The 20,685-nt window shown below is 39.0% G+C and overlaps 1 protein-coding gene across 2 annotated transcripts in view; it reads left to right on the top strand.

Annotated features, from left to right (window-relative positions):
* LOC124613035 (GON-4-like protein) overlaps positions 1-20,685 on the top strand; it is a 187,593-nt gene that overhangs the window by 31,537 nt on the left and 135,371 nt on the right. The gene's annotated exons all lie outside the window — the stretch shown is intronic.

Below are 20,685 nucleotides of genomic sequence, written 5' to 3'. Positions count from 1 at the left end.
ACATGACTGTTGCAGCACTTGAAAACACAATCACAGAGGTTTCTTCTGTGAATAATAGTGTGTAGTAAGTAACCACTGCTATGCTGTGCTGGTTAATATAATGGCAAAACTGCTCAGGTTCCAAAGTCATATGGCCTTATTGATTTATGAAATACTCTTCGAAATGTCGCTGGGGCTGGATGCTGGTGTGGAATCTGGAGGTTCCTGCATTGACCAGGACATTTTTGGAAATGGAGGCATCCCAGCAGGATGAAGGAGAGTCACTGATTCAATTGTCAACGGAGCCGGATCAACTTTCGTGAGTGTGTCCTGCAACTCGCAGGACTGACTAAGTGGCGATCCACAAAGAGAGGCCTGGGAATTGAGAGCTGCAACGTGGCTGTGACATTGGATATGGTGGGCTGCTCACTGGGGGAGACAATTTATCAAGATGCTGCAGCCAGAGTTGCTAGCTATACCTGCACAGTACCCCTCATATCATAGCCACTAAGGCTGTCTGGCAGATTGCATCAGAAAGTGCAAGCTCATGCCAGTGTCCCCAGCTGTGTCAGTTTCATTTTCTGAGGGTAGGTGTAAGAGATCCATAAGCATCCTATGAGGGGACCCATGAAAAAGTTCCATTTTCTTCAACCATTCATGTAAAGGAGAATCAGATGTACTAGGATATTAAATACCACAGCAGGTTCAATACCGTTTGTAGTCGGTCACTATGAATTGAGAACTGATGTTGATCACCAGTGTGCGAGGTGCACCCATATTGCAACGATCTTCTCAAAGGCTGCCACTAGTTGGTGCCATTGTTGCAACTGGAGGTAGATGACATGCCAAAAGTGAGAGAAGGAATGCACAAAGACTAACCCTGTGTACCTCAGGAAAGGACTCTTGAGGTTGGCATGAACTTGATCTTGCTGCTGTGTTGGTACTGGCATTGCTGAGAATGATGGGAGCAAGGCTAGTTAGTGTGCCATACAAGGTCAGTAGATATAATGGTGTGCCAGTCACTTCATCCTAAAAATCCCCTGCAGTTACTGAGACATGAGCTGAAGCACCTGACACAGCAGAGAGAATTGTTACCACCACTTTACACCTGTCGTCAGGAGCAGAATAACATGCTTACATGCTTAGTTTGTACTGCTGGTGGTGCGGGTGGTGACTGGGGGGGGGGATAGGGGAGCAAATCCAGGTGGATCTGTACCAGAGAGTTTGGGAGACCAAAGGCCAACCCACCAAGCAGATTGTAGGGCCCGTTGAAGAAGTGCATCACACCGACATACTGTAGAGTAATCACAACGCTTTATAGGGAACTAATTGAGCAATTGTTTCAGGTGGCTGTATAACTGAATACAGACTGTTCCATGGCAGTCAAATATAAGCCTCAGGCCTGCCAGCAAACAAGATAGCACTAACTAACTCTGTGTTGGAATGCTGTGTGGAAATGTGATGATAATGCTCTTTAACCTGAGAGAGGAATGCTTCTAAGCCAGAATAAGTGTGTTTGACATAAATCTGATTGGCCTCTCCATTCCACGCTTTAAATTTTGAGACAGAGAAGCCCCCTGGCGACATGGGGATGTGTCTGTGGCTAACATCAGTGACAACTGCAGCTGCTAAGACAAGATCCAGGAGACTGACTGGAGGGGTAATTTTAACTTCTGAAAAGTCCAGTTGTACTCTGTGGGCCGTTGACAAGTAGTCCTTTTTTATGGAGATGATTGATCAGGTGAGTTATGGAGGCTGCCTGTGGAATAAATTGTGCATAGTAACTTACTTTTCGTAGAAGCACTCAAAGGCCCTTAAAGGATTTAGTCACAGACACTTCCTGAATAAGCTCCACATATCCTGTGGTGGGGTGAAGCTCTCTTCTCTAAGGATTTAATCTAAATAAGTGACTAAAGCCCGAAAAACAGCATATCCTGAAAAGTCATTGGTAGGTCCTTTCTGTGCAAGGGCCACAAAAAGCAGGCAGAGATTGTGCACATGTTTATCTGTTGGATAAGGTGTGACCAGAATATCAACACAATTTACACAATACAGAATTCTGGCAATAGTTTGTCCAAGAAATTTATGGAATAAGGCAGGGGCACTTGTCACGACAGAGGTCAATGTGTTATGTTGCTGTAGTCTGAATGGCATGTTAAAGACTAGGATCTTCCTTGAGTCTTTGTCAAGAGGCACCTGAAAATACACCTCTCTGAGGTCAATTTCGGAGAATAGTTTACCTCTCTGAAAGTTTAGAAAAGAGTCACGTGAATAAGGCAAAAGATAAGAATTAGTGTCTGCCTGAGCATTAATGGTATACTATCTCCACACAATTGAAGACATCTCCCATGTTTCCTGACAACCACTAATGGTGAAGGCAAATGCTCTAGGAAATGGAGGACAAAGCTTGTTAGTCTGTCCATTTCATTTCGTACTTGGTGGCCAACAGCATCAAACACGCCTTACAAAATCTCACACTTGGAGTCAATTTTAAGACAATGTAAGCCTGAAAGCCTATTGCTCTCATCAAACCAGGTTGAAACAATGGAGCAGATTGCGTACAAAACATGTCAGTGGCAGCACAAGATACTGATGAGCTGTGGGTGCCAACTGCACATATAATGAAAATTCAAGGGTAGAATAAGTGCTGAGGCCTTATATATTCTATATACAGATGGACCTGTCGCAACACCTAATTGTAAATAAATGATTGTCAGTTGCACATGACCTAGAAGTTGCACCTCATGGTAGCTATAAACACCCCCCCCCCCCTCCTCCTATTTAATTGCCCTGCACTGAGCAAGGGAGCTTCCTCACTAAAGTATGTCAACTGGTTTATCATTCTAACAATGTGTATGTAATGAAAAGAAAAGTGACTGGAGTGTCTTGCACTGCTGCACGTAACAAAAGTTTTTGCAGTAAAAGCACCAGATCATTGATGCAAAAGTGATTAATTTGCATTGATTGGGGCCACTGCCTGTCGCCTGCTGTGTTAAGACTTCTGCCTTGTGATCTCTACATAAACATTTATAATGTTTGTTCTTATAATGTGGACACTCCTGTCTGAGATGCAAGGAAAACAGTCTTGGCAAATGGAAAACAGAGTATTGCAGCAAACAATGCCTGGTAGTAGCTGGGATGGTGGAAGGCACAGCTGATTGGTTGCCACTGCACAGAAATTGTTTACTCCTTTAGTGTCTGCTTTTATGCCACATGCAAAATTTCGGAGTCTGCTGAAAGCATTTGTTATGCTGCTTGCGATATTTCAAGTGCACAGCACAAATGCCAAGGTGAGTTGAGAATATTGTAAATCACGGTATTATGAATTAAACTTTCTGTGTATGGTTTACCACTCTCACAAGTGAACTTACCATGTCTGATCTGTGATAATGTAAGAATTGTAGCCTTGCTTGACAATGGTAATGCTGAGGGACCTAGAGAGTGGGGCTAACTTTTGAGCCAAGAAATATAAACAGGGATTGGTAGACAGCAATGTGGTCCGTTGGTCATATGGGCATTTAATCTCACTAGCTTGAAAGTGAGGCACAGTGAGCTTTTGATACGCTTCCTAGTCATCTAGAGCTTAGTTAGAAGGCTGAAATAATGGGAAGGCTGGTGGCGTCTCTGACTGTTGCACCTGTTGTTGTCAAGTTAAGTGCTTGAACAAGTCATGATTCTGTTTCTGCCAAAGCTCAAGGAACCTGGCATCCGTGGCAGCATGTGGAAAACCAAAATTGCATTGTCCTTGTTGCCAATGTTGTAACCCTCATTTTGGGGTATAACATTTACACTGAAGTGACAAAAGACATGAGATACCTCCTAATATTGTGTTGGACCTCCTTTTGTCTGGCGTAGTGCAGAAACGTGATGTGGCATGGACTTAACTAGTCGTTGGAAGTCCCATGCAGAAATATTGAGCCATGCTACCTCTATAGCTGTCCATAATTGCAAAAATGTTGCCAGTGCAGGATTTTATGCATGAGCTGACCTCTCGAATATGTTCCATAAATGTTTGATGGGATTCATAGCGGCCGACTAGGTGATCAGATCAATTGCTCCAATTGTCCAGAATGTTCTTCAAACCAATCACAAACAACTGTGGCCCGGTGACATGGCACAATGTCACCCATAAAATTCCATCACTGTTCGGGTACATGGGATCGATGCCACAGTCAAACCCTGCCAACTGCTCTTACCAATTGAAATTGAGACTCACCTGACCAGGCCACAGTTTGAGTCATTTAGGGTCCAATTGATATGGGCATGAGCCCAGGAGAGGTGCTGCAGGTAATGTCGTGCTGTTAGCAAAGGCACTCAGATTGTTTGTCTGCTGCCATAGGCCATTAATGCCAAATTTCACCACACTATCCTAATGGGACATTTTTCTTACGTCCCATGGAGATCTCTGTGGTTATTTCATGCAGTGTTGCTTGTCTGTTAGCATTGAGAACTTTACACAAACTCTTCTGCTCTCGGTCATTAATGGAAGTCCAGCAGCCACTTCGTTGTCCATGGTGAGAGATACTGACTGAAATTTTGTATTCTTGGCACACTTTTGGTGCTGTGGATCTTGGAATATTGAATTCCTTAATGATTTCTGAGCTATAATGTCCCATGCATCTAGCTCTAACTACAACTCCCTGTTCAAATTCTGTTAATTCCTGTTGTGTGGCCATAATCACGTCAGATACCTTTACACATTAATCACTTGAGTACAAATTATAGCTCCACCAATGCACTGCCCTTTTCTGCCTTGTGTACATGATACTATCGCCATCATTTTTATATGTGCGTATTGCTATCCCATGACTGTCAGCTCAGTGTATTGTACATTAATAACATCTGTGACAATAAAGTAAATAGTCAATTAGTCCATGAATTGAGCATAATCAGTTCATAGTGAAATATTCATCTGAGCCACAATAGAAATTATTTGAAGATTCTTACTGAGTAGAAAAATAAACCCCAAACATGACTTGACGTGACCAGATAAGTTATTTCATAATCAAAGTCCCATGCAGACCACAGGTGGTGAAAACCAAAAGTTCATGATTGATCCATAGCACTTAACATGCAGTCAACAGTCAGTGCTGGAGAGTTCTCTTGTAGAGGCGAGTCTGATAACAGATTCATCAAGGATTGCAAAAATATTGACATGTTAGATTCCTTCTGGATGATGCCATGTGGTTGAATACTCGAGAAATGTTCAAACTCTTCCTACGGCATGAATATTTAAACTCATAAATGTTTGATGTTTGTGTATGCCGTACAACAGGCATATGGCCTTAAGTGAAAGAAGAAAGTGTACAGTATTTGTGCAAGTGCGCAATAGAATATGTCAGCTGTGTGCTACTTTGCTTCCAACTGTTTCCATCCGTGAAACAAGACATGTAAACATTATATTTGTAGAAGCTGGCTGTTGTCATTAATGTACAATATCCCTCTTACACACTCATTTTGATGGCATCTCATATATGGACTTACAGATATCAGGTTTTTGAAACTTAAATTTGTAGTCTGCAGGTTTCAGAAGCTCATAATATTGTGTGTCACAAAGTCAGCAACTTGTCAGCTGAATGTGTGTGTGATTCATGAATTATAGAAAAATAGCTTTTCACTAGCATTATTAAAACTGACACTGACACTCCTCGAAGTTTTTGTTTACAAGTAGGCTGTTGCCTAGTTGTAATAGCATATATGACCTTCTTTCCTGATTTGTATAAATAGTAATAGTAATAATAATGGACACTGCTCTATGTCCACCATCCCACTAGACTCACATTCAGGGGGATGATGGTTCATATCCTCATCATGCCATCCGGCTTTAGTTTTCCACTATTTCCCTAAATTGCTTGAGGTAAATGCTGGGATGGTTCCTTTGATAAGAGCATGGCTGATTTCCTTCCACATCCTTTCCTAATCTGAGCTAATGATCCATCTCTAATGACTTCATCAGTGTCAGGACACTGAACTCTAAATCTTCCTGCCTTCTTCTATATCTACCCTTGTCCTCACTACAAGGTGATCTCTCTCGTTTTGGGGCTTGAGGGACCTGCCTTTCCTTTTAACTGTCCTTGTCCTGTCCTATCTCATCCCTAAGTCAGGAATTGTTAATTCTGAAAGCTAGGAAGTGTCACTTTTATGTGCAGTACTATACATTTCACCTCCTGAAGGTTACCACTGAACAGCAATTCTGTCTCATAAAAAATGACCTTTGGTACTAATAGATGGGACCAATGGTAGGAGAGTATAAAGGGATTTGGGTTTGAATGTATTAGAAGTGATGGGAAGCACTATGTTCAAAATATATCTGTGTGATGCTTATTGTTGAAGGGAACCTACCTAGATGTAATATGAATGCAGTAGTAGAGAATATAAGAAGCAGGGCAGACCAAAAAGGAGTTGGGTGGAGTTGTTGTCTCTTATTTTAAGGAAGGGGTATTACTGAAAAAGGGGAAACAATGCTGGCAATAGACTGGAAAGCATGGTGCAATGTAATCTATGGTAAGAGAAATTACTGAGACTTCCAGAGGCAAAAATACATTAAAAGAAGAATTATAAGAATGATTGCACTGTCTTTCCTTTTTTCTTATAAAATAACTGCACATGTTTTGTGTAAAGCCTGCTGTAATTGCTTTATGATGATAAAGTAGCCAGATACCATACCATGCATACTGAAGTTAATGATTAAAATTACACATAGCTACATCTGGAATCAAAACCTCCTTCTCGAGCATGCTAACTCAACACTGGATATTGTGTTAACTGGTTAGTACTGTTTAACCATGTTGAATGAAGACACTTGGACATGTGAAACAAGTGTTGCCAAATTGCCATTCTTTGATGTTCATTTTCTGTGAAAATATGCACAGAACAAACTTTTTAAATATATTTGATAGTATTCAAGGTTATAAAAGTAGCACACATTCACTCACTCATTCACTGTGTTCTATAAATACTATGAAGAATGAAACAGAACTTTCAGGCATGAGGAATGATTCGTAATATATGTGAACCTTCTTACCTTGATGTACTAAAAAAATTGCATCGTTTTATGCATTATTATTTCTGCCTGCAACATTCTGAACCCCACAAGACATGTTGCTTCAAATATAGTAACTTTTCTACTTGAAATTCTTAGTGTTACATAAATTGACACCTAGTGTCTGTCCTGAAAACATGAACAGAAGTCAATATGGTAGACAGGAATGCAGCTCTTCCTTGAAAGATTATAATGTTCAAGGGTGTAATCAGTGAGGGGTAGCGGTTTTCTCCTGAACCCGCACACCATGCCCCAGAGGGAGGAGGAGGGTGGGGGAATCGAAAACCAAACTTGCATCCTGACCTGACACACAGTCATGTATCAGTTCACTGACAGTAAACCAGAACATGTAATTGATGTTTACTACTGAATATGCAGACATTTATCATAAAATCTCAAAAATATTTTGCCATTCATATCTGTCCTTCTTACTACTGGAAATACGAGATGATTTTGGATTTTAAAAGCTTGTGATACAATTGTATCTTCATTTCACAATGTTATCTTCCTATCAGCAAAATAATGTGCATACATCTCATACATCTACTCTCTCTTTTAAGTACAGTGTTGCTATTATTTGCATTCGTGTAGATAGCAAATGCTTCCAAATTTTTCTGTGAAAATCTTAAAACTGATTAAATAATACAAACTTTATTAACATTCTTCATCTTTATTCTTCATGTCTACATATTTATTTCTCAACATAGTCACTCTGGCGACGAACACATGTCCCTCAACAAGACACTAGTTTGTTGATACCATCGTTGTAGAATGTTTGATTTTGTTGATGGAGCCACAACCTCATGTCTGCTTGCACCGCTTCATTACTATGAAAGTTAAATCCTCGAAGGGACCCTAAGAAGGATGATCGACAACAGTGAAGCTTTGAGTTGTTGCAGATATTGCAGCACTCATATATATGTCTTGATATTGCACATGTAGATGATTCAAAACTCGATTACTGCATGCTGTTTTTCACTCACTGACGTAGTTATATTACACATTGCCATTTTACTCACTACAATTTGAATCCCTCCAGTGGCAGAGGGTTTGCTACATATATTAGCGAAATGGTGAAATCCACCAAGTAATGTGCATGACATTTAATGCCTGAACCAGTACTGAGAACGGAATAAAAAAGTTAGGAGGCATTACTTTTCAGTACGGCCTTAGTTGTAGTATCAGTACATTTGGTGATTAATAAACAGTTTTTCAATAGTTTTGAGTTTAATTTTGTAAGAAACAGTGGTTTATTTCCTCTACCCCTACCCCGTACCCCTTCCACAAAACAAATGTGAGTTATTGATGACTTGTTGCACCTCTCTCCCCTACACTATGACACACCCCCACAGCTCATATCCTTGGTATGCTCTTGACAGTGTTCATCTTATATGGTAGCATATTTAAATGTTACTGACATTATTTTTATGTCTCATTGAAATAATGTTAGTTCTAGTTACTGCAACTATAATAATGTCAGTAAACCACCATAAGAGTATTTATTTTCAAATAAAATGTAATGTAATAAATACAGTAAAATAGGCCTTTATAATTACAGTTTGTAAATGTATACAGTGTATGATAAATCAATCCACTTGTTATGTTATTAGATGTAACAGAGTGTATATGTGCTGATATTTAGTAAACTTTTTTAATGTTTGGCATTTACAGAACATTTTCTCTCAAAATACAAAATGAAAGTGAAGGATATGTAATGTTTTTAAGTAGATACCACCAAAAGCGATGATTGTTAATTCTATTGCTGTTTTCAAGTATTACAGGACTCAAATGACTACATTTTGATATTTCTAATTCTGCCCATTTTTGTGGTGTGTAGGCTGTTCAGTGGATCTAGTCCAAAGAAGAAAATACATAAATGCCTTTATTGGAAGCTGAACTTCAAGATTTGCTGCAGAGAATGCAATTTATCTGACCTAGAGTGGAAAAGATGAGCAACAATGATCTGAAACAGTTAAGATCTATTCTTTGTCAGGGTGTTGAAACGAATCACACTACTGCAGCTTCCCCTGACATAGAAGAAAATGCTGAGTGTGACTGTTCTGAAGAGTAAAACTCACATCTGAATATCACACGTAGCATATACCTGTGTGTAACAGCAGTGGAAAGTAAAATTAATTGCAAAAGAGGCTTAGTCATGTAGATATAGAGATGAAGCAGAAGTGAAATAAATGTACTCTCATGTGTGGAATAATTGTAAAAAAATTGCACCATCTACATCTACATCCATACTCCGGAAGCCACCTGACGGTGTGTGGCCGAGGGTACCTTGAGTCCCTCTATCAGTTCTCCCTTCTATTCCAGTCTCATATTGTTTGTGGAAAGGAGGATTGTCGATATGCCTCTGTGTGGGCTCTAATCTCTGATTTCATCCTCATGGTCTCTTCGCGAGATATACGTAGGAGGGAGAAATATACTGCTTGACTCCTCGGTGAAGGTATGTTCTCGAAACTTCAACAAAAGCCTGTACCGAGCTACTGAGTGTCTCTCCTGCAGAGTCTTCCACTGGAGTTTATCCATCATGTCCATAACGCTTTCGCGATTACTAAATGATCCTGTAACAAAGCGCGCTGCTCTCCATTGGATCTTCTCTATCTCTTCTATCAACCCTATCTGGTATGGATCCCACACTGGTGAGCAGTATTCGAGCTGTGGGCAAACAAGTGTACTGTAACCTACTTCCTTTGTTTTCGGATTGCATTGCCTTAGGATTCTTCCAATGAATCTGTCTGGCATCTGCTTTACCGACGATCACCTTTATATGATCATTCCATTTTAAATCACTCCTAATGCCTACTCCCAGATATTTTATGGAATTAACTGCTTCCAGTTGCTGACCTGCTATATTGTAGCTAAATGATAAGGATCTTTCTTTCTATGTAGTCACAGCACATTACACTTGTCTACATTGAGATTCAGTTGCCATTCCCTGCACCATGCGTCAATTCGCTGAAGATCCTCCTGCATTTCAGTACAATTTTCCATTGTTACAACCTCTCTATATATCACAGTATCATCAGCAAAAAGCTTCAGTGAACTTCCGATGTTATCCACAAGGTCATTTATGACTATTGTGAATAGCAACGGTCCTGCGACAGCCCCCTGCGGCACACCTGAAATCACTCTTACTTCGGAAGACTTCTCTCCATTGAGAATAACATGCTGCGTTCTGTTATCTAGGAACTCTTCAATCCAATCACACAATTGGTGTGATAGTCCATATGCTCTTACTTTGTTCATTAAACAACTGTGGGGAACTGTATCAAACGCCTTGCGAAAGTCAAAAAACACGGCATCTACCTGCGAACCCGTGTCTATGGCCCTCTGAGTCTCGTGGACGAATAGCGCGAGCTGGGTTTTACACGATCATCTTTTTCGAAACCCATGCTGATTCTACAGAGTAGATAAAGCAAGTGTATGAAAAACGGTTCACTCGTAGGCTTCGGGCTCCTGCATTTGTGCACTCAAGCTGTGAGTGTTTAAACCGAGTGGACTCACTGTCCTCTCCTTATTTCCACTTAGATGATGAGACACAACACAATGGCAAGGTACAAAATTTATTCAGCTCACTGCAGTTTGCCTGACCAAGACATACATCCACTTGCTACGTCGTCTCAGAACTACCTGCACCCTGGACAAAGGGACCTTGTGCTCCAGGTAGGTGCACTCAGCACTGTTACAACTGTTCCTGACAAAGCAGCTAGTACTGGACAGGTTGGCCTGTCTAGTTTCGAAGACGAAGTGCTACATGCCATGAGGAGTGGCACAAGTGAGAGACAGAACTCAACAGCCAGGGAAGAAACCCGTATTTATAAAACTGAAGCACAAGTGACAAGAAGGCACTAAGATAGTAGAATACAGGCACAAGAAATGAGATTTTTAAGAAAAGTGGAAGGATGTAAAAGAGAAGGCCGTAAAGGAAACAAGGATATGAGGAAAGATTTAGGAATGTGTAATCTAAATGAAAAAGAAAATAGGAGGAAATGGAAGGACTGTGAAGACTGCCTGAATGGAGAAAGACTCCTGCTAAAGGCTCCCAATTATAAATGTATTGGCTGTATAAATGTCGAAAAGCCATACAGGAGATGGAGTACTGTAACAAGCAATTTGCCTGATACCCAAAGTGAAGAAGAAGAAGAAGAAGAAGAAGAAAATACACAATATGTAGCTAACAGTTCATAAAACCTAAATAAGCATTTGTAATAATATTTTTGTTTCTAAGGATAAATATGTATTTACTTGTATGGTTTAAAAATAAAAAGTATTTTATTTTGTATTTCCTATTTCACATTTTTGTACCAAATTTTGTTACGAATACTTGCTTCGCTATACAATTAGTAATTAAAAGTGAAAAAAATGTTATTTTTAATAGAAATGATGTTCAGTATTCTTTAATGTTCCGATTTGGTAATAAATATTGAATTCAGATAAAATTTTTAAAAAATCTACTTCTAGCAAGATCCAGATCGGTGACATTTGTATGAGATTAGAACATACTCAGTTGTGGGAACTCCGATTAAGTGGACTAAAATGCTGCTCAGAAAACTTCAAAGTTGATTTTTTAAAATGCTTTTCAAAATTACATTGTGTTTCTCTAGGAAATCAACATTCAGGCACTGACCTTCAAGTCCTACTATAAGTATAAGAAAAATCGAAGAGGGCCAGTTCTTAAGGTCTCATTATTAATTTAACTAGTATTGTTGTGTCATCATTATTTGAGAGAATACCAAATAAGGAAAAGCTATAGCATGTACACCAATAATTTCTTAATTACCATCCAAATTATCAGGTATGTTTTGTTGAAGATTTTTTTTTTACTCTGGATTTATTTAAGAAACTTAAAGGGAAATGTGTTCAAGTGTTGCAATGGAAAATTAAAATCAAGGTGACATTCATGAAACTGTAAAAGGAGATTGCAAAACAGTCATTACTTATGGAATAACAGCTAGACAGTGATGTGGTATTACATTTAATGGGGTACAGGCAACCAGACTGTGCTGAACGATTAAGTAAAACAGGGAAGGTGTTGGTAAAAGTGATACTATAAATTGGCATTGATAAAAATTGAAAATTGTTGATATTTATTCAGTTATACAAATAGATTCTTAAAGTTATATTGTAAATTATAAATTGAACAGCTACCAACAATAGTCTTTAAATAAGGAGACACAGATGTGAAACTAGTAGCTGAAAGGGCGCAGAAAGACCTTCAATAATATTGTTTTGATATTGCTCAGGTTGTAAATGAAGCTGTTATTCAATTTTCGAATCTGAAGAGATAAAGACCAAACACCAAAAGCCCGTAACTCTTTCTTATGAGAGGCAAGTAATGAATAAATAAGGCAGTTGGGTGATATTCAGTACGACAAAGTGGGACACTGGCCAAAAATTGTGGACAATCAAAGATGATGCAAGGAATTAGAAGTCAAAATCCAAGTGTGAAAACCTGTTCACTTATTTTTGACAAAACATAATTGCTTCAATGTCTTCCATAATCCCTGTTCATTCTGTTTGAAAGCTGACACATTATTTTCAGTAGATACTGTAATTTGGAAACAGAGTGGGTGAAAATACATTTTTGTTCTTCCTCACAGAAATAAATGCAGAACGAAGAATAAAAATTAAAATATCAGGGCTGGATAGGTTAATAACACACAAGCTTATAATTTCTACTGTTCAGTGCTTATTCATTCGTAGGCTACTGGTACCTAAATTTAATCAAGTAAATTACAGAGAGAGCTGCTGCTTTGGAAAGCAACCAGTTGCCGCCTCCATTGTACTAGAATAGCTCCTTGTTATCTGGTATTAAGAGTTTTAATAATTACCCTTGATTACAGTGATATTTTTCAAAGAAAGTGTTTACTTAATTAAATATGTAGATGCTGAGTATTATTTATGTTACAAAAGATAATGCCAGTTCCAGGTACAATTTGTTCTGTGATGAAGTGATACTAATATTTGAAAGTACCTTTCCAAAAAGGATTTACCGGACTCAAACAATGAGACTGGTGCTGCCTATCCAGATAAGATGAAAGATGTCTTTATAAACATTGAAAATAAGTATTTATTTAACAAAAAGGCAGTGACAGACATCTTTAATGAGCATTTTCAAAGAGCTGCTTAGAAAATAAGTTTTACAGGGTCTTTAGAAAATGCCACTGTATTCCTGAAAGAACCCATTGGAGGATATATGTACAGTCTCCATTCCAATAAGTAAGAAAAACCACCATTTCTTTAAAAAGCAAAAGATTAATAGGTGTAGACAATATTTCGAGTACATTACTAGAAGCTTGCAGTAATCACTCAACCAAAATCCTGGCACATACATTTAACACCTCCATGAATCACTATGCCTTCCCTGACAGTTTGAAATTTGCAATTTCTGTGCCATTTTACTAAAAGAGTGATTTCCTTCATGACAGAATTATCGAAAGTTTTTGAAAAATTGCTGTACATCAGGATTGTGAAGCACCTTGACAGCTTCAACATCATAAGTGAACACCAGTTTGAATTTCAGAAGGGTATTTCTGCAACAGGAACCATATTCCCTTTTACAAATGATGTTTTGGAATGCTTAGACAAGAAGACATTACCAGATGGTAATGTGATATTTCAAATGCATTAGACTCTGTTGATCATAGGATAAAGCAAGCAAGTCATGACGGACTCATAGTGTAACTGGTTAAAATCTTATCTTCTGGGGATCAGCAAAAAGTGGTTCGAAATGTAAAAAAAAGAAGTGTAGGAAAGGTAAAAATCTAACTGGGGAATAGTGGGTTAAGGAACTCCACAAGAATCTGTCCCTGATCCTCTACTGTTTCTGATATACACTAATGATCTATTTGTGTCCTTCAGCAGAGCAAGTGTCTTCACAATGTTTGCCAGTGTACAAGCATTGTGATTGACCAAAAAAATAGAGGGGCATTTAATAAGTGAGTGCAACACACTTCTTGTTCTTGGCCAGTTTTGGTTGAAAAAATTTGGACTTTGTTGTGGGTCATCGTGGAATATTCTCGTTTCATCTCGTACGGTTTCATGAAGTTCCGATAGGCGCTATACGTAGTCTTCAAAATGGCATTTGTAACAGAGGTGCAATCCAAGCAGAGAGCCATCTTTGAGTTTCTTATGGCAGAAAACAAGAGCATCACAGATACTCATAGGCACTTCCAGAATCTCCACAGAGACCTGGAAATGAATAAAAGCATGGTAAGTCATTGGGCAAGATGTCTGACATCATCGTAACGTCACGCAAACCTGTCCAATATCGTGCGTGTTGGCTGATTGCACACAATTGTGATGCCTGTGATGTTGGAATGTGTGGACACTCTTATTCGAGGTGATAGACAGATCGCAAACAAACATATCACTGCACAACTGTGTATCTGTGTTGGTAGTGCCAACACACTTGGGGTACCATTTATGGTACTCAAAGGTGTGTGCCAGCTGGATTCCTCGCCGCCTATCAGAAAACCATGAAGTCCAATGGAAGACAATCTGTGCAGAATTGCTTGTGTATTATGAGGCTATTCGTGACACTGTTTTTGCTGATCATCATCACAGGTGATGAAACATGGGTTCAACACTTCGAAACAGAAACAAAACGGCAGTTCATGGAGTGCCGCCACACCACCTCTCCTCGAAAGAAAAAGTTCAAAGCTGCACCCTCAGCTGGTGAAGTCAAGGTGACAGTTTTGTGGGACTCTGAAGGGGTGAATTTTGTTTGATGTCCTCCCTCGTGGTGCAGCGATCAACTCTGAAGTTTATTGTTGCTACCCTCAGGAAATTGAAGAAATGACTTCAGCATGTTATTTGCCACAAAAATGCAAACTAAATTTTCATTCTCCTTGGTAGTGCAAGGCCTCACATAAGTTTGCACATGTGAGAGGATCTCACAAAACTTCATTGGACTGTCCTTCCTCATCCACCCTACAGCACAGATCTGGCACCTACTGACTTCCCCATGTGTGGCCCAATGAAGGGTGCACTCCACAGGAAGCAGTATGTGGATGATTCAAAGATTATTGATGCAGCAAAACATTGACTCAAGTGTCAATCAGTAGAGTGGTACTGTGCAGGCATACAGGCCCTCTCAGTAATGTGGTGTAAGGATGCCACATTGAATGAATGGAGAGTATGTTGAAAATCAGGGTGTTGTAGCCAAAAGAGAGGGGAATAAAATGGTGTATTGGAACCCTGAATAAAACCGACCTGCTTTAGAAAAAAAGAAGTGTTGCATACATATTGAATTTCCCTCGTATTCAACACCCTAAAGACTAATGCCAACGAGTTACTTGCAGATATTCTGAACTGGCAGTAAACTTCAGCAAAAACAAACTACATCCAGTCCACCCCGACTACAAACGCTCACAGGAAGTTAGTGTACACACAGAGGTCAGCAGATATGGAGAGTACATTGTACAAATTTCTTAGGAGTCCAATTAAATAGCAGGATTAGCTGGGAAAACCACATCCTTGAAATCGTGAGATGGCTGTGCTCAGTAACATTTTCCATATGGATAATTTTGAATACAGATAGAGAAAAATATCTATTTCAGAGCCTGTCTATTTTTTATTATTTTCATTCATTTGTTACAGAATTACTTTCTGGAGCAACTCACCAGTATAAAAAAAAAAATTTAACGTACTGAAAAAGTCACCATAATTTTATGTGTAGCAGCAAAGAACCACCTGCTGTAGTGTTTTTAAACAAGTGGGGATTCTGATCAGTCTTGCCTCACAATACATCTGTTCAATAATGATCTTAGTAATGACAATCCTCCTCACTTTGAAGCAAACCATTGTTGTAACAAACTATTTTATATTATGGGTATCTGCAGCTCTTGAATGCGTGATTTTAGGAAGAATTTCACTAACAGCCAGAAAAATTGTTGTTTATTGGAACACAACTGGTTTTGAGGACTAAAGCCGCATCATCAGGTGCAGTCTATATGGTAAAGAGCTCATATTCAGAATTTACTGTTCAGTGAATATTGTCAATACTATGGCGAACGAAAGGTAACAAAGAAAGGCTCCGTTCATTTAGGACAAGTTGCTGACAGGTGAAACTTGCATTTACAGAGCCACATTTTAAAATTTACCTGCATCTAAAAAGAAAAAAAAGAGGAAAATATTTTGTAGTGATAATATGATAAAAAATATTTTTAAAATAATGCCAGAGTGGTAAAACAAATTCACTCCTAACGTAATAAGTCACAACACTATGCAAATTACTGTGAATGTGTCAGTGTCTTACCAGTGTGATGTCAGAGGAAGTTGGTGTTCGGGAAAGTAAAAGTGACCCACATGAATGACTGAGAGAGACCAGTTAACTGGCGGAACAGAAGCTATCCTTGTGGACAGTGTGATGTCATATAATCATGACTAAGAACACTAGGTTTACATGCGAGAATAATACAGAGTTTTATTACTACTAATACCTAATCATATAAACAATCAAAATTAGCCAGAATGCTATGGTGCTTTATTTATAATTGGTTATTCAGCGAGAACTGTGCATTTTCTTTTTTATATCAAAAAATTTATGTTTACTGAATCTAGGAAAAGCTAGATTGATACTTATCGTAAAGAAGACACGTCGAGTTGCAAATAGGCATGATTAAAAGCCGCCCACATATAGATTTCGGCCACAGCCTTTTGTCAATAGAGAGAGAGAGAGAGAGAGAGAGAGAGAGAGAGAGAGAGAGAGAGAGAGAGAGAGAGAGAGAGAAATAGGTGGGGGGGGGGGGAGGGGGGGGGGGTGCGGGAAGCACATCCCATGAACACACAACCGCCAACTCCAGCATCTCAATCCAAAATGCCATTCTGGCCTGAGGTGCTGGAGTTGGCAGTTGTGTGTGTGTGTGTGTGTGTGTGTGTGTGTGTGTGTGTGTGTGTGTGTGTGTGTGTGTTTACTGATGAAAGCTGTGGCTGAAAGCTATATGTGACTGTCTTTTAATCATGCTTGTCTGCAACTTGGTGAGTTTTCTTTACAATAAGTAGCAATCTATCTGTTCCTACATTGTTTATATTTCCACCTGGAGTTTCTGTTGTTTAATTTCTATTTCCTGTAATATAGTCAAAACGTGGCTTCTTCCTTTTTTGTGAAGGATTTTTAAGTTTGCTAAAGGGCTTTTAATGTTGAGCCCCTCCTTGTGTAAGTGGACTGTTAATGCAGATCGAGGATTATGTAAGTTAAGGTTTTCCTGATGTCTTATTTGAAATGACCTAGCGGTTTGTCCTGTATTTTTCTTAAGATAGTCATCACTGCTTTTTCCTTATGCCTGAGTTTTCTACCTACACCCAAAAAAATAAAATACGCTGGAACAATGTCTTTAGGTCTCATACATCTGCCTATTTTTTGGATACTGCACTTACATACGGTATTGTACAAAAAATAGTGTGTGCTTTTGTGTGCTCGGCTGGTCTAAGCATTATAAAGTCTACCTCTGATCTGCTATGGATAAGATATTTTTCTTTTTAATATACTTCTATAAACTGCATTAACGAATTGGATCGTAACCATTTTGGTACGATAAATACTGTATAATGTCATATTCAGTGTGATGACCACTAAGTTTGGTGTACACCATGTATCTGCACAGTAAATTTGCATAAGCTTTGTCCAGCGTGCATGATGTATGATTAATCACATCTGCCGCAGCCATGATCCACACAATAAGATCTTCCTCCGACTGGACAGAGGTCTCATAAACAAGACACTTTATGTGACCCCACAAGAGAAAGAGATTAAATCTGGGGATCTTGGTGACAAAGCACGTGGCCCATTTTGACCAATCCACCTGTCCATATGTTCATGTGGTTTCAGATGTGGATTGCAAAATGTAATGGTGCGCTATCATGCTGGAACCACAATTTGTACCAAATGTCCAATGACACATCTTCCAAAAATTCCGTCAACACTTGTAGCAGGAATCTCAAGCACCTGGCACCCGTTAGGTGGTGAGGAAGGATATGCAGCCCAGTCACATGACCATGGGGGGTTACGTGTCAAGAAATTGATACTGAAGCTGTGGTGAAATATTCGTGTACATGTGGCTTTGGACTCTTCTTGATCTAAAATGTGGCTGTTTCTCAAATGTGGCTGGTTCATGCACTCAGAATACCTCCCCTGTTGAAGTGTGCTTCGTTGGTGAGCAAAATTTGCCTTGGAAAATCCACACAACAGTGTAAAAACAGAGTATAGAAATTGTCACATGGCACAAAATCCTCTAGGAGCATGGTGTGTACCTGCTGAGGGTGATATGGGTGGAGTTGATGTTCATGTAGAACGTGCCAGACAAATGAGACACACATTCAAGCTATGTGCGGTCACTCAGGTACTCATCAGTGGTTTCTCTTCAACTTGATGAAGCACTTCCTCTTCCAATATGACAGTTACTGCCTTCATGGAGCATCACAGTTTGCTCTATCACTTGTGAATTTCCCAGTTTCCTGCAGGCATTGTTCTGCTCTAGCAAACATGGCACGAGATGGAGTCACGTGGTTTGGAAAGTACTCACGGTACAGACATTGAGCTTCTCTTCCATTACATTGAGCTCCAGCGTAAATCAACAACATATTGGTGTACTCTGCAAACGTGGACTCGGGCATCCTGCTAATGCAGCACTAGTCAACATAATGTCAACTGATGAATCACAAGGCAGCACAAAAACAAGGCATGGGGAAGTAGAGGACATCACGTGACCACATCATCATACCATTCATGAATGTGGGTAGCCGACCATAACAGGTGAACTGTGTAAGAAACATCAAGTGCACAGTTGAGTAGCTCTTATTTTCCTTGTAATATGGAAACATTGTTTCTGGACATGGGTTCCTGTGTAAAACTTGATGTCTCCTCTACAAACTCTAGAAGTGTGTAACATGAATTGTAAAACACGCCATATATGCACTTGTGAATATGTGAAATATGCATCAAAAATAAACAAACAAACAAACAAACAAACAAACTTTTCATGCACCTATACAATGAACATTTGTTGCCATATAGGTAATAGAATTTTGCAATCTGTGAGTCTGGATATTAAAATAATTTGTAGACAGAATGGTTAGTGAGGTATGTTTTAACTGTCTTTTGAACTGGTTGAGATTCCCAATTTCTTGCTCTGCAGTAAGAGGATAGCTCATTGAATACATCTATACTAGGGTACATAACTGCTATCTTAACCCTATACAAAAAGTCATCATTAAAATAATTTTAGTGTCTTGTATAGTGAGATCAGAGTTCAACTGAACTGATTTTTACTTACTGTCAGCAACAGTAACAATTATGAACTAAATCGTCTGGGAAGTGAGTGTAAGAATTCAAAGATCCATAAAAAGATATGTGGTTAACTACTTTTAACACTTTTCTTACCGTCCATTTCTGCTGAATAAGCATTTATTTTCTGTAAGTGCACGACCCTGGAAGATAATTCTGTAACATGCCAGAGAGTGAAAGTATGCAAAATAAGCTACCAACTGTCTGTACATCAATACAGTGAGAGATGCCTCAAAGGCAAAACATGCTGAACTGAGTTTCAGGATTAGTTTATCTATTCAAATGTGATTAGTTTATATACTCCCATGTGTTAACATTTTAACTTATCACTCCTCTGAATTTAATGCACTGTCTTTCACATACTGCATGGCCTTTAATATTAACTTGTACTAACAGACATTATTACTAGTTTGAAATCTCACAACACAAGTCCATGTAAGATTAAGTTGAAAACTGTTTACTGTGAACAATTTGTGGGCCTGTCCACTTATGATACCACCTGAGTTAGGCAAGGTAGAGTTTGGGTGCTTGAATAGTGTGCTTGTCATCTGCAAAAAGTAAGTAGCTTGAACGTCATCTAAGTAAGTTAAGAACAGTGTGCCCAGTATAACTTGTTATGGCCCCCCTACATTACTTCCCCCTATTCTGAGGATAGTGTCATGCCTATGGCAGTCCATAAGACCCTCTTCTTGCTGTTATTGAAGGTAAGATTCCATCTGTTCAAAGGAGATGCCATTTATACCATAACAGTCAGAAATTTGTGTTCCACTCAGCAAAATCCTTTGTCAAGGTCATGGAATATACAAGCAGGATAATGTGCCTTGTGTATCTCTGTAGAATATCATTTGTGTGGCTTTCTATTGCTTTCTGTGTGGAGAATCCTTTATGAAAGCTAAGTTGAAAGACAGTTAATAAATTTTGCTCAGGTAAATGAGTCAGTGTTCTATCAATGGGCACTTTATAAAGAACACTGAAACTACAAGAAGGAAATGAAGAATTGTTCAGTTTAAGGAGGAAAGTATGTACCACTTGTAGTTTACCATCAGTCAATGGAAAGACGAGAAAGTCAGCTAAATTTAGTGAATTACTGTCGGCTAAAGAGGGAGTACAAGGGAAGTATCATTCATCACAGAAAAAGTGCTTTGTGAAAGTTACGTGTGTTGTTAGTTACTGTTCAACATCTGGTTACAGCCATACAGTCTGAAAAAGTCAAATCAATATTAGTTACTTAAAACTTTGACAAGCTGTTGGGAAAATGGCTAGAGATTTGAGGGAGTTATTGAAGCACTTTCTCCAGATGCTTCTTCCAGATGTAGTCATTGACCACATAATTCCAATCGGTCACCTTTGAAAATGAATTCTTTTT

This window comes from Schistocerca americana, chromosome 4 (assembly GCF_021461395.2).
Source record: "Schistocerca americana isolate TAMUIC-IGC-003095 chromosome 4, iqSchAmer2.1, whole genome shotgun sequence".
NCBI classification, from domain to species: domain Eukaryota; kingdom Metazoa; phylum Arthropoda; class Insecta; order Orthoptera; family Acrididae; genus Schistocerca; species Schistocerca americana.
Note: the sequence above shows the minus strand (reverse complement) of the source record. Positions and strands in the feature narration are given on the sequence as shown.